Here is a 12,405-nt window from a genome sequence, read left to right as displayed (position 1 = left end):
GAAAAACTGAAGCCTAGAGATATGACGTTCTTCATGAAAGGTCACAACCAGGGAGAGGCAGAGGCAGAATTAATTATTTATGTATTCAGTCCTCCACATTAATACCAGGTGCTAAGGTTGTAATAGGGAATCAGCGGCACACTGGCCCTCCTCTGTTGGTGTTCATGGCTTCAGGGGAAAACACACAGATGCAGGGATGAGGCATTTGTGGACAGGGCTATGGCATTTACCTAGTGGCATCCTCAGGGTTTACATTTTTTGTGTCCTTTCAAGACCGAGAACCTTCAAGGGACAAGAGCTATTAATTTAATATTTTGTTCCTTGAGGTTGGATAGAATTCTGTAATACATGTTCTAGGAGGTAGGTGCTATTACTACCCCCAGGTTACAAATGAGGAAATTGAGGCAGAGAAAGATTAAGGAACGTCTTCAAAGTCACACAGCCTATGAGTGGGATTTTGATACTGATCCGTGCTTTCTGGCTGTGATGAAGAACCTGTGGTCTTGAAACAAGTTACTTCACTTCTGAGACTTAGTTTATGAATCTGCAAAATGGGAACAACTACAATTTTCAAGACTCTAAAGAGAACTGGAGCTATAAATAAAACACCTAACAGGTTCTTAGCATTTAGTAAGGAGAATACTCTTATTTCCTGTAGAATGCAGAGTTCATATTTTAAACTTTAAAAATAGATTCATCTTGCCCTAACAATGTCTGAAAGCATTATTTTAATTAAATATTATACACCAGAGAAATTACTTCAAAAGAAATGAAAACATATCATGGAATGAACTATACACACGAATTAATAATTAATATAAAACACTTCTGTAGGACCAAAAAATATCAGCATCATGCATAATAGGAAAACACATCTTTTAGGCCCAGTACAGACATTTCCTCTGAGAAGCCTTCTCTGATGCCCCAAGTATGAGTTGATCCGACGCAGGTATGCTCCTTGGAAACTTCTGTGCCCCCTCTTTTTTTTTTTTTTTTTTGTGCTGTCTTTGAATAAGGTTGCTTATTTACTTGTCAGTTTGCCCTTCTGACCCTAAGCTTCATAAACACATGACCCTAAGTGTCTGGTTCTTTACTGCATCTCCAGGACAGGGTGGGTATAGACAGTGTTGAATAAATGAATGAATGAAGTCAGGTGATTGCTGGGAACAGAAAAAGGAGCCAGCAAAGGGGAAATTGTGGAGGGTAGGAGTAGGGTGGGAAAGAAAAAGTGACAGAGAAAAGAAAAAAGAAAGGTAGAAAAAGGAACTAAGATCCCTTCCATGGGTAGACACGAGTGCTAGCCCAGTCCATAGGGAAGTTGTGTGGCTGATAGCAGGTCTCAAAACGTAAGCCTCGACTATTTGCAAACCGTGAATACCATTTGAGGTGACAGACACTGTGCACAGCCAGAAGATGAGCAGTGTGGGGAAGACGGGAGGCCAGAATTCACATTTATCTCCAATACTACTTCCAAAATGATGCTAATTCTGTATTTTGTTTGATGGAATCAGCAACAGAACCATGTGACTCTGGGGTCTGCAATTAAAAATCTTGGCAAATGTTACCATAGTGGATTAGTACAACAGATGCCCCCCAAATATAATCTAATGTAAAGAAAGTGGAATATTTTTGTAGTGCCCACAACCATCTTCTCGAGCTACAGAGATAATAGATTCTTTAATGGTTTTCATTTTTTATGTAGATTTTTGAAGATTAAATCTTAGGTAGTACTTTTTTTTTCCTATGGCCTTCTTGGCTTCTAATAAGCAACTGTATTTCTTGCCATTCTCATCCCCAAATGGCAGAAGATATGAGGCACATTGAGACTGCAACACGAAGGAGAGAAACGAAGCCAAGAACCTTATGATGGGATTCAAAGTTGTGCATGATTGTTCTAACATTAGAGCTAGTAAATCTGAGGCCCGGAGAGGTTAAGAAATTCTAATCCGAATTGGAGGAACCACTTCAAATCTGGATCTGTCTGGCCCCAGAGTCCATGCTTTCATTCTTTCCACATTCTGCTGCTCAAATTATTACATATTATCTTATTTTTTACATAAATAAATATGATATATTATTACACATTCACATAATGTGTAAATGTTTTGTGTAAATATGTAAATTATTAATATATTAACATAAATATATTGTGTAAATATGCAAATATTTACACCGCATGTGAATGTTACATAATATGTAAACATTACAGATTAACATAAAGAAATATTACAAATTATTACATATGATTTTATTTTTCCTCCCAACAATGCTGACAGGGAGACCAAAACCTGATTGCAAACCCCAGAGCACCTGTATTATTCTTTTTTGGGCTCCATAACAAAATACCACAGACTGGCTGGCTTAAACAACAGAAATTTATTTCTCACAGTTCTGGAGACTAGAAGTCCAAGATCAAGGTGTTGGCAGGTTTGGTTTCTCTTGAGGCCTCTCTCCTGGGCTTGCAGACAGCTGCCTTCTCACCATGTCCTCCCAAGGTCTTTCTCCTGTGTGCACAGCCCTTTCTTACCCGGTCACCAGTCCTGTTGGATTAGGGTCCCACCCTTATGATCTCATTTAACCTTAATCACCTCTTCAAAAGTCCCATTTCCAAATATAGTCACATTAGGAGTTAGGGCCTCAAAATATGAATTTGGGGGAACACAGTTCAGTACGTAAGAGCACCCTAAAGGGAGTGCTTTCTCTACCATGAGCGTAGGCTGAATGCCCACTTCTGTGTAGATTCTCAAATCATGTGAGGATTGAAGAAAGTGGCCTTTAAGAGCCCTTTCAACTCTAAGATTTTATACGTGTAATAGGCATTAATTTCAGGTCAGTTAGGTCTTCAAAGTCTACCTGTCCACTAGGAATCGCAAGAAGGTACAATGCGAAAGGGAATCTGTCTGTCTAAAGTCAGCTAGGAGAAGGCTGATTAGAGGAAACTGCCCTGGCCATTTGAACAGGCTCTAGCCTCTCCAGACACTGCATCTGTGCCATGTTCCATCATCAGATGCGTCCATGATGTCATTGGTACTTGTTACTCATCTTTGTGTCAGGATCTTTGTGAACTAATCTCCTGTCCATGCTGAGAGTGGTTTGCGGGTGGAGCTTCCACTGGTGAGGGCTGGTGCTGTCAGCAATAGTGAGAGTTGAGGGCTATTAGAATGGGTCTCTTCAGTGCTGAAATGACAGTTCATAGGGAGACAGAGGAATGGAAGATGCAGTCTAATGGATTAGAGAAATAATTGATAATATTTTTCAATTATAAAAGCCACTATATGCTTATTGAAGATAATTTAAAACATCCAGATGTCTAATACATGATAATCCCACCATACCAGTAGAAGCTCAATGTAAGATGTAATTCCTTCTAGTACCTTATTCATGTTAACAAAATTGATCTGTAATGTATAATGTTGAACCCTGGCATATTTCCTTATTATGACTGTATCCCACTTTATGAAGCATTTTTCCTGAAAATATTTTGAAATATTTTAATACTAACATCATATCCCATCCAAACGTATGCTAATGCATTTAACCACTTGAAAGAGTTCAAGTTTCTAACTTATCTCTCTTTTAAATATGTGGTGACAAATATTATTGTATGTAATCTTTGTTTATTAGCTTCCCAAAAGGGGAACAACTAAGTCAAAGGTAGTGAACCTTTCTGAAATATTTGATATACATTTTCGTACTGTTTCCCAGAAAAGTTCATCAGCCGGGCATGTTATATTCTTAAATCTTTGATAATTTTGCAAGTGACAAATACTATTTTATTTTTGTTTGCCTGTTGAACTACTAGGTATAGGGCATGCTTTCTGCATGTTTATTAGAGATTTGTATTGTGCTTTGATTCAGCTGATCACAGCCTAATGAGCAAAAATTTAATAGGTGAGGAATAATTTTGAAACTTCCTCAAGAGCTGTGTTTTATACCCTGTTTTCCCTGGTTGTAATCATCTGCACTATGTAAAATTCCTTGTCTTCTACCCTATCAAAAACTTCCTTAGTAACCTGGCTTAATGTGTCCTCCTAAATATTCAAAATGTCAACCTTCTTTCCCTCACTCTTACTCCATTCATTTGTAGCTTCCTCTTAAGTTCCCACATAGAACACATTCTTCTGTTGTGTGTAGCAAATAGATCTTGCTGCCATGGTGGATACAGGAAAAAGTAAATGCATTTCAATTCAGAAGGCACTTAGCATCTCAGTGGTTTGAATTTTTTTTTCTTCTTTCTCTTAAATATGAAGCATTAAAAGTCAAAGGCATTGCTGCACCTTGAGTTAGTACAAAATATATTTAAAAATGCATACAGTTCAAATTTTTTGCCTTGCATAGGCCATAAGCTAGTAGTATGGTGGGTCAGTTGTGACACTGAAAAATGAATCCAGTTAGAGAACCTCCCGAAGGCTGTTGATGTTTGCTATAATAAATAGCACACACTTTAAGTCAAACTTTTTCATTCTGTATTCAAAGGTAATGGATTTTTCGTAACCATAGTAACCTTGGTGTATTTCTGGATAAATACATGAGGTATATACATTCTAGTTTTATTTTTGAATATAAACTACCACATTATGTATTACTAATAATATGAAAAATAGGATGTAGGTTAGTATAATGACAGCTTAAACTAGTATGCATTTTTCTTCTGCAAAAAATAAATATTTATCAAAAGTATAGGTTCAATTAATTTTTCCCCCAGTTTTGTGGTATTCTGGTGGTGCCATTTATCTTTTTTTGCAAGATCTCCATTAATCTCTTATTTCTGTCCCATAACAGATTTTTAAGAATTTCGAGGTAAAAACAATTGTGCTTTAAAGCTCATGATTAAAAACATTATTGAAAGATTGAAGGACCTATATTGATATCACCAACAGAGCTATTGTGAACTACTTAAGATGTATGTATATAGTATGTTCATAAAGAGGTAGAAAAAAAGAAACCTTTTGTGAGACTGTTCAACATCCCAGGATTGTTTCAAAGTTCAGGCTAGATAGCATCCTGATTGATGATGACTATCCAAACTGTAGCCAACCAGATCATTCTCATTTTAAATGAGCACCCTACCAGAAACTGGCAATCTTTAAGAAGTTTGTGAGATGTTTCCGAGAAGCCTACGAAGTTTTCGGAAACAAGGATAGCAAGATGGTGAGCTGGGAGAAGTGTACTATGGGCGCGACAAGGACGTTTATGTAAGTTGTGCGAACTGGTAAGGAAAGAATAGTGAACCCTCTGGACAGTTCTTTTTTTATGACACAAATTGTTGTTGGTGAACCTACCTAAGCCATTGCTGCTTATAACTCCTAGAACTCCAAAGGGGTAAAGGTCAATAAGGACTCTGTAATGTAGAAGAGATACTGACACCAAACCATAAAACTCATGTATTTTCAAGTGTATCATCTAATAAATCTATAGTAGTCTTATGACTGAATACAAGTGGCCGATTTCTAGCCACTGCTGTCTCATCAGGACCCGGGCCTCTGTCACTGAGGCTAAAGCAGTAAAGAAGCCAGGATAACAGCAATGTAAGAAGTGCATGTGTGTGTGCATGTGTGTGAGTGTGTGTGTGTGTGTGTGTGTGAGAGAGAGAGAGAGAGCGCATGTGACAGAGACAGAAAAGGAAAGGAAAGAGGAAAAGCAGACGAATATCTGGTAAAGTTAGATAGTAAGTATTTATATCTTTACCAAACTGAAAAGTGCAAAAAACTGTTAGGTCTGTTTTTTTTTTTTGGTCTCATTTGCCAAGGTCAAAAAAACCATGTTTAAACAGCAAAACAGAAATGTTTATCTTGAATCTTCCAAACACTTAAGTCTGACGATGAGAAATTTATTGCAGAAGAAGCTGTATTGCTTATGACACAATAAAAAGCATTTAAAGTTAGGTACTTCTAACCGAGCGTTACAAGGAACCTTATCAATTCTCTACAAATTTGAGCTAAATTATATTCATTCACACTGATAGTTTACAAAAGATCCTTTCTTAGCAAAACAAAACTTCACTTTAACCTTGATATTTTCTGGAATTTTGCATTTTTGAATACCACAGGGCAGTGCATCTAAATCACTCCTTTTACATAAAGTAATATTATTGAGAGGATACTGTTAACATGCTCGTGTTCTAATCCATAAGGCCAAGTATTAATAAGGTAGAGCATATGAGGGTTTTCAGGTAAGGCAATGATCTCATCTATGAGTCATGGTGCCTCTCTATTACAAAGTAAAGTCGTACTTCGTGCCCTTTTTATGTCACAGACATATAGCATTAAATTATAAAAAAAATCTAAGAAACCTTGAGGCTACAAGGAAAAAAACCCTAAATTATGAAAAGAGGCTAGATCACTAACTCTGTGATCAAAGACTCCAGGAGAGTTGCTCAAGGTCTGGCCACATACCAGATCCTTGGGTCAGTCAATAGGGGATGCTTGACTCTTAAAGAGTAACTAAGTAACAAAGGGTCAAATGGAATGAAAGAACTTGTACAGATGTTGAAATATCAGTTGTGGTTAATTGTAAACAATACAACCAAAGTGTTATTTTCACTTTAAGATATTTTCACAGTGTACCAGTATGTGAAGAAATGAAACATGCTTAATTTATATTTTAAGACCTATATAAAAATGCAAAAGAAAAAAAAAAAGCCATTGGAATACTTACAGAATGAAACATCTACATCTTTCTCCAAGTCCAAAAGTAAGAAATAATTATAGAAAGTCTTCATCTATGAAATTAAAAGTTAGCATATGAAATCACTGGCCTGTGTACACCAGCAATATAACTTCTGAATGTCCACTAATGGAATATTGTATGGCCATATAGCTTATGAAGCAATAGAAGAATTTTGAATAATGCAGAAAGATGTTAAAAACAAACATTTTCATCAACAGCATGTAACATAAGGGTCTATTTTAGTAAAATAAATGTGTGTATATGTGTATACATATACATATGTGTGTTTATGTATGCCTAAATGTTAATAGTGGTTATTTTCCAGTCATGGGGTTTAAGTGTTTTCTTTTCTTTTCCTTAAGGGGAGTCTTTTCATCTTTCAAATTCTCTACAGTTTAGATATTAGAAAGGAGAATTTTTGTAGTATTTTCTCACAATTTTAATATATATGATAAAATTGGTATAAAGGATGCATATTTTAGGACTCTATCACCTATTAATACTTAGCTTTGACTTCTCGCTAGTCTTTACCCTGATATTTAATCAGGTTGATTCCCTTAACTCATCTCTTCTGGCCAGTGTCAACGATGGTCTTCTCCTTACCTCCAGCACTATCTACTGCCATCAAAACGTCACACAATGTGTTTGATGATCTACGTCAATTCACACATTTTCCTTTGATTCACAAAATCTTTCATATAATTTGCCTACGAATTTGTCACTTAAATATATTCTATCTTGTAACAAAAACTTATTTGAAGGGGATAAATCTTGATCCAAAACCAAAATGTAGGTTCATTGAGTACAGTTATCATGTATTTATTTATTTTCATAATCTCTATAGTATGTATCATAGAAATAAGGACCCAATTGGCATCTAATAAACTCTTATTGAATTGAGTTGAAATGAATTGGATTAAATTGAAGAAACACTGAGAATCAGTAAACTAATATTTTAAAGTAAATGACAACAAACACCGGTGCATAATTCAGAAGTAATTAATATGCTAAATGTGGTAAGCAGTTTTAATGAGGTAGGCTGTTCCTGTAGCTTCTTAGAAATTTTCATGTAATTATCCAATACGTACCTTTTTTTTTTTTTTTTGTTAAACTACTTGTATATATTTGCTAGGGCTGCCATGACAAAGTATCACTGAGTGGGTTAAACAATGGAAATGTGTTGTCTCACAGTTCTAGAGGCTAGAAGTCCCAGATCAACGTGTTGACAGGGTTAGCTCATTCTGAGGGCTGTGAGGGAGAAGCTGTTCTGTGCCACTCTCCTGGTCTCTGGTAGTTTGCTGGCAATCATTGGCATTCTTTGACCTGTAGATGCTTTGTCCTGATCACTGCCTTCATCTTCACATGGTCTTCCTCTGTGTGCTTGCCTGGGCCAAATTTCCCCTTTTTATAAAGACACAAGTCATATTGGATGAGGGTGTCATCTTAACTCATTACTGCTACAGTGGCCCTGTTTCCAAATAAGGTCACGTTCTGAGGTACTGGGGGCTAAAATATCAACACATGAATTTGGTGGAGCGGGGCAGGGGATGGGGAGACACAATTCAACCTATAACTATGTATTTGATTCTGTGCTTAATAACATCCTGACTTCTTTCAAAGACCTAAAAAATATCAGAGAAGATAGACATCTAATCAAAATCAGTTAAAAAATGAATACATCTCATGACAATAATACAAATAGGAAAGAGATAATCACAGCTATCTGGGATATTCATTCATTCAATGAATATTATCAGGTGTCTACAATGTAGACACTCAAAATTTTTCTGAGCCTTGAAGAGCCAATGGGAAACATAAGTTGCAAGCAAAGGGTCTGCCCTCATGGAGCTTATAGTTCAGTGGGAGGTGGTTAGAGAAGACCTCATACTGTTCATGTAGTAATGCTTAGATCTTCTTAATATAAATGAAAACTGAATCTCTCCTGAGGGTAGGAATTTCTTCTTCAGTCATTTTAAGTGGATGTGTATCATTCCTTGATGTCTGTGTAATTCAGAAATCAAGAGGATAGCGTCAACACCCTCTGACTCTCTTCTACCATACGTCATTCCAGATGATGACTTTTTTTACCTTCCTTTAGTACTTACCAATCCTATAAAATCCATGCTTTTTGGCTAAAGGAAGTTCTTTTCTCTGTTTTCCTCATCTTTGCTAACATCTTACTTCTGTTCCCCAGTTCAGTAAAGGCTTGAGCATCTATATTTGCCTCCTTCTTCTTTTTCTACCCCAGGTCTGGGAAGATCCTGTGTTGTTTCATCTGTCACAGAAACAATCCATTAGAGAGCTCAGCCTCCCATATCTTTTATGTTCTCATCTCTAAGAAACTCAACTGTATGGTAAAATTACTTGCCCTCGTTTCAGTATCCCGGACCTTGCCATCACTTAGAAATGCCCCGTGTCTAACACATTAGGTTCAAATATGTAACTATCCAATAACAAATACCCATTTTCCAGCTCTTCTACTCATTTACTCACACTAAAAATATTTGTGTTCTTCTTTGAAACTTTCAGTTTCTTAACATCGCCTGCTCTCCCCATCTATTAGACCCTGTCTTTCCTTGCCTTCTAAGGTAGCTCCATAATAACTTGAAATATTTTCTTTTTAATTTTCTTAACTTTCTTGCCTTGTTATTATTGCAACATATTCAAGGTGAAACCCACCAAATCTAGATCAATCTAATTGTGTTCCTTACACCTCAACCTGGGGGTCCTGAGCTCTGCTGAAGAAAACCTAGTAAGCATCCAAATTGGTGCCATTCTAATATCCAGTGTTCCCCAGTCACCAACAGGCTTCTAAATGCTTGCTCTGGATCTTTGTTTCCCCAGTGAGCTTTGCCTCACATTCTCCATTACTGGCTCTTCAGTCATTGTCACAGTTCTTCAAACCCTGGCCTACCTGAATCTTTTTTTTTTTTTAATTTAATTTTATTATGTTATGTTAATCACCACAGATCACATCATTAGTTTTTGATGTAGTGATCCATGATTCATTGTTTGCATATAACACCCAGTGCTCCATTCAATACGTGCCCTCCTTAACACCCATCACCAGGCTAACCCCTCCCCTCACCCCCCTCCCCTCTAGAACCCTCAGTTTGTTTCTCAGAGTCCATAGTCTCTCATGGTTCATCTCTCCCTCCGATTTCCCTCCCTTCATTTTTACCTTCCTACTATTTTCTTCTTTTTTTTAACATATAATGTATTATTTGTTTCAGAGATACAGGTCTGTGATTCAACAGTCTTATGCAATTCACAGTGCTCACCATAGCACATAGCCTCCCCAATGTCTATCACCCAGCCACCCCATCCCTCCCACCCCCCACCACTCCAACAGCCCTCAGTTTGTTTCCTGAGATTAAGAATTCTTCATATCAGTGGGATCATATGATGCATGTCTTTCTCTGATTGACTTATTTCACTCAGCATAATACCCTCCAGTTCCATCCACGTCGTTGCAAATGGCAAGATTTCATTCCTTTTGATGGCTGCATAATATTCCATTGTATATATATACCACATCTTCTTTATCCATTCATCTGTCGATGGACATCTTGGCTCTTTCCATAGTTTGGCTATTGGGGACATGGCTGCTATAAACATCGGGGTGCACGTACCCCTTCGGATCCCTACATTTGTATCTTTGGGGTAAATACCCAGTAGTGCAATTGCTGGGTCATATGGTAGCTCTATTTTCAACTTTTTGAGGAACCTCCATACTGTTTTCCAGAGTGGCTGCACCTGCTTGCATTCCCACCAACAGTGTAGGAGGGTTCCGCATCCCTGCCAACATCTGTCTGAATCTTAGCAGATGACTTTGCTTTCTATCTCAAACTGAAGCTCCTAAATGGGATTCCTCTGCTTGCTGTCACAGAACCTATTAGCTTTTCTACATCAGAATCAGTGTTCCCCTTCTTCTCTTAGGAAACAAAAAAGTGTCCATTCTCCTGCAGAGGGCTAATCCTCCTCTGGATCATCTTTTCCTACCTTGGTGAGTACTTCTCTATCAGTTAGCCTGACTTTTCTTTATCTCTCTACCTATACTAGCTCTTTCCATCAGCATTTCTAGAGGCTCACAACTCTTACATGGAGAAGAAGAAAAAAGACAAACAAGGAGAAAACATGTCCTGGTTCTGAGTTCTGTCTTCCACTCCTGCTCCCAACCTTCCCAACTTGGCCCTTCTTACGTCACAGCTACAGTCTTTACCTCCACTGGCTCATTTGCTTTGCTTCCTTACCTCCTGTGCATTTGCTAGAGCTTCCCTAAAAAAACAACCAAACAAACAAAAACCCACACAAATTGGGTGCCTAAAATAACAGAAATTTATTCTCTCATAGTCTGGAGACTAGAAGTCCTAAATCAAGGTGTCACCAGAGCTAATGCTCCCTCTAAAAACTGTAGGGGGGCACCCTTCTTTCCCTAGCCCAGCTTGTCATAGTTACTGGCAGTCTGGAGTATTCCTTCACTTTTAGCTGCATCACTCCAGTTTCTGCCTCTGTCACATGTGCTGTTCTCCCTGTGTCCAGATTTCTCTCATCCTGTAAGAACACCAGTCATATTGGATTTAGAGCCACCTAATTCAATATGACCTCATCTTAACTTGATCATATCTGCAAAGACCCTATTTCCAAATAAGGTCACATTCACAGGTAATGGGGGTTAGGATTTGAACATCTTTTGGGGGGACAAAATTCAACCTACTACCCCTCCATTGGCTTCATAAATACCTGACCACTCAGTTGAAACCATTGTCACCAAGGTTGTCAAAATTCTTATGGTCCCCAATTCAGGGACCATGTGAAAGCACTATAGTTCATGGCACTTTGACAGATTGTTGATCATTTCTTCATCACAGAGGTTCTTCTTTTAGTGTCTGGGATATTCCACCTTCTCAACTTTCCTGTTACTGCTCAAGTTCTCACGTGTCCTCTCATCTTTTCCCTCTACCCACAAATATTGGTTTATCTCAGAGTTCTTCTTGGAACACTCCAACAATATTTCTGTGATGACTCAATCCTTATCTCTTGTTCAGAAGTTTTTTCCTAAGCAATGAACATTTTCTAACTGCATATTGGACACTCCTGCTTCAGGCATTTTACTCCAAGTCCCCAAAACTAAATTCATTATATCTGCTACCTCCCATAAAATAGGTTCTTTTTCCTGAGTTTCTCATCTCAGAGAACAGTAGCAGTATTCACCCCTTTGCCGGAAATAAAAATCTGGATTTAATCTTTCAGTTTTTCTTTTTCATCCCTCATATCAAATCTTAAAACAAAATTCAAACTCATTATGTTGGCATACAACACTTTTCTGATTCCTATCTACTTTCTTAGCTGTATGCCATTCTCCTACTCCCATTTATTTTTACAGTGCTGGTTTCCTTTCTGTTTCTGCTTATTTTGTTTGCTTTGGTTTGGTTTTTTGTATTTTGTATTTTTGTCCAGATCTTTGAACTTGCTGTTTTATCCAACTGGAATTCTCGTACCCCAGTTACATGACTAGCTCATTCTTCTCTTTCAGTTCTCAGATTCTGTATATTAGTTAGGATAACCTAAATGTTGTGAACACACACATACTAGTTTCTGTTAGCAGAAACACCCTAGAAATTCACTTGTCATTCAGTTAAGAGCCCTGTGAGAGTGAAGAGTTGGATCAGCAAAGCTTCAGTCCTGTGCACATTCAGGGTCCCAGGCAGATGTCAGGTCTGCCATCTCTTACAC

At 37.7% G+C, this 12,405-nt stretch overlaps 1 protein-coding gene across 1 annotated transcript in view; it reads left to right on the top strand.

The window, feature by feature from the left end:
- Positions 1-12,405, top strand: part of USH2A (usherin) — a 687,474-nt gene that overhangs the window by 309,069 nt on the left and 366,000 nt on the right. The window lies entirely within an intron of this gene.

This window comes from Halichoerus grypus, chromosome 7 (genome assembly GCF_964656455.1).
Source record: "Halichoerus grypus chromosome 7, mHalGry1.hap1.1, whole genome shotgun sequence".
Taxonomy (NCBI): domain Eukaryota; kingdom Metazoa; phylum Chordata; class Mammalia; order Carnivora; family Phocidae; genus Halichoerus; species Halichoerus grypus.
Note: the sequence above shows the minus strand (reverse complement) of the source record. Positions and strands in the feature narration are given on the sequence as shown.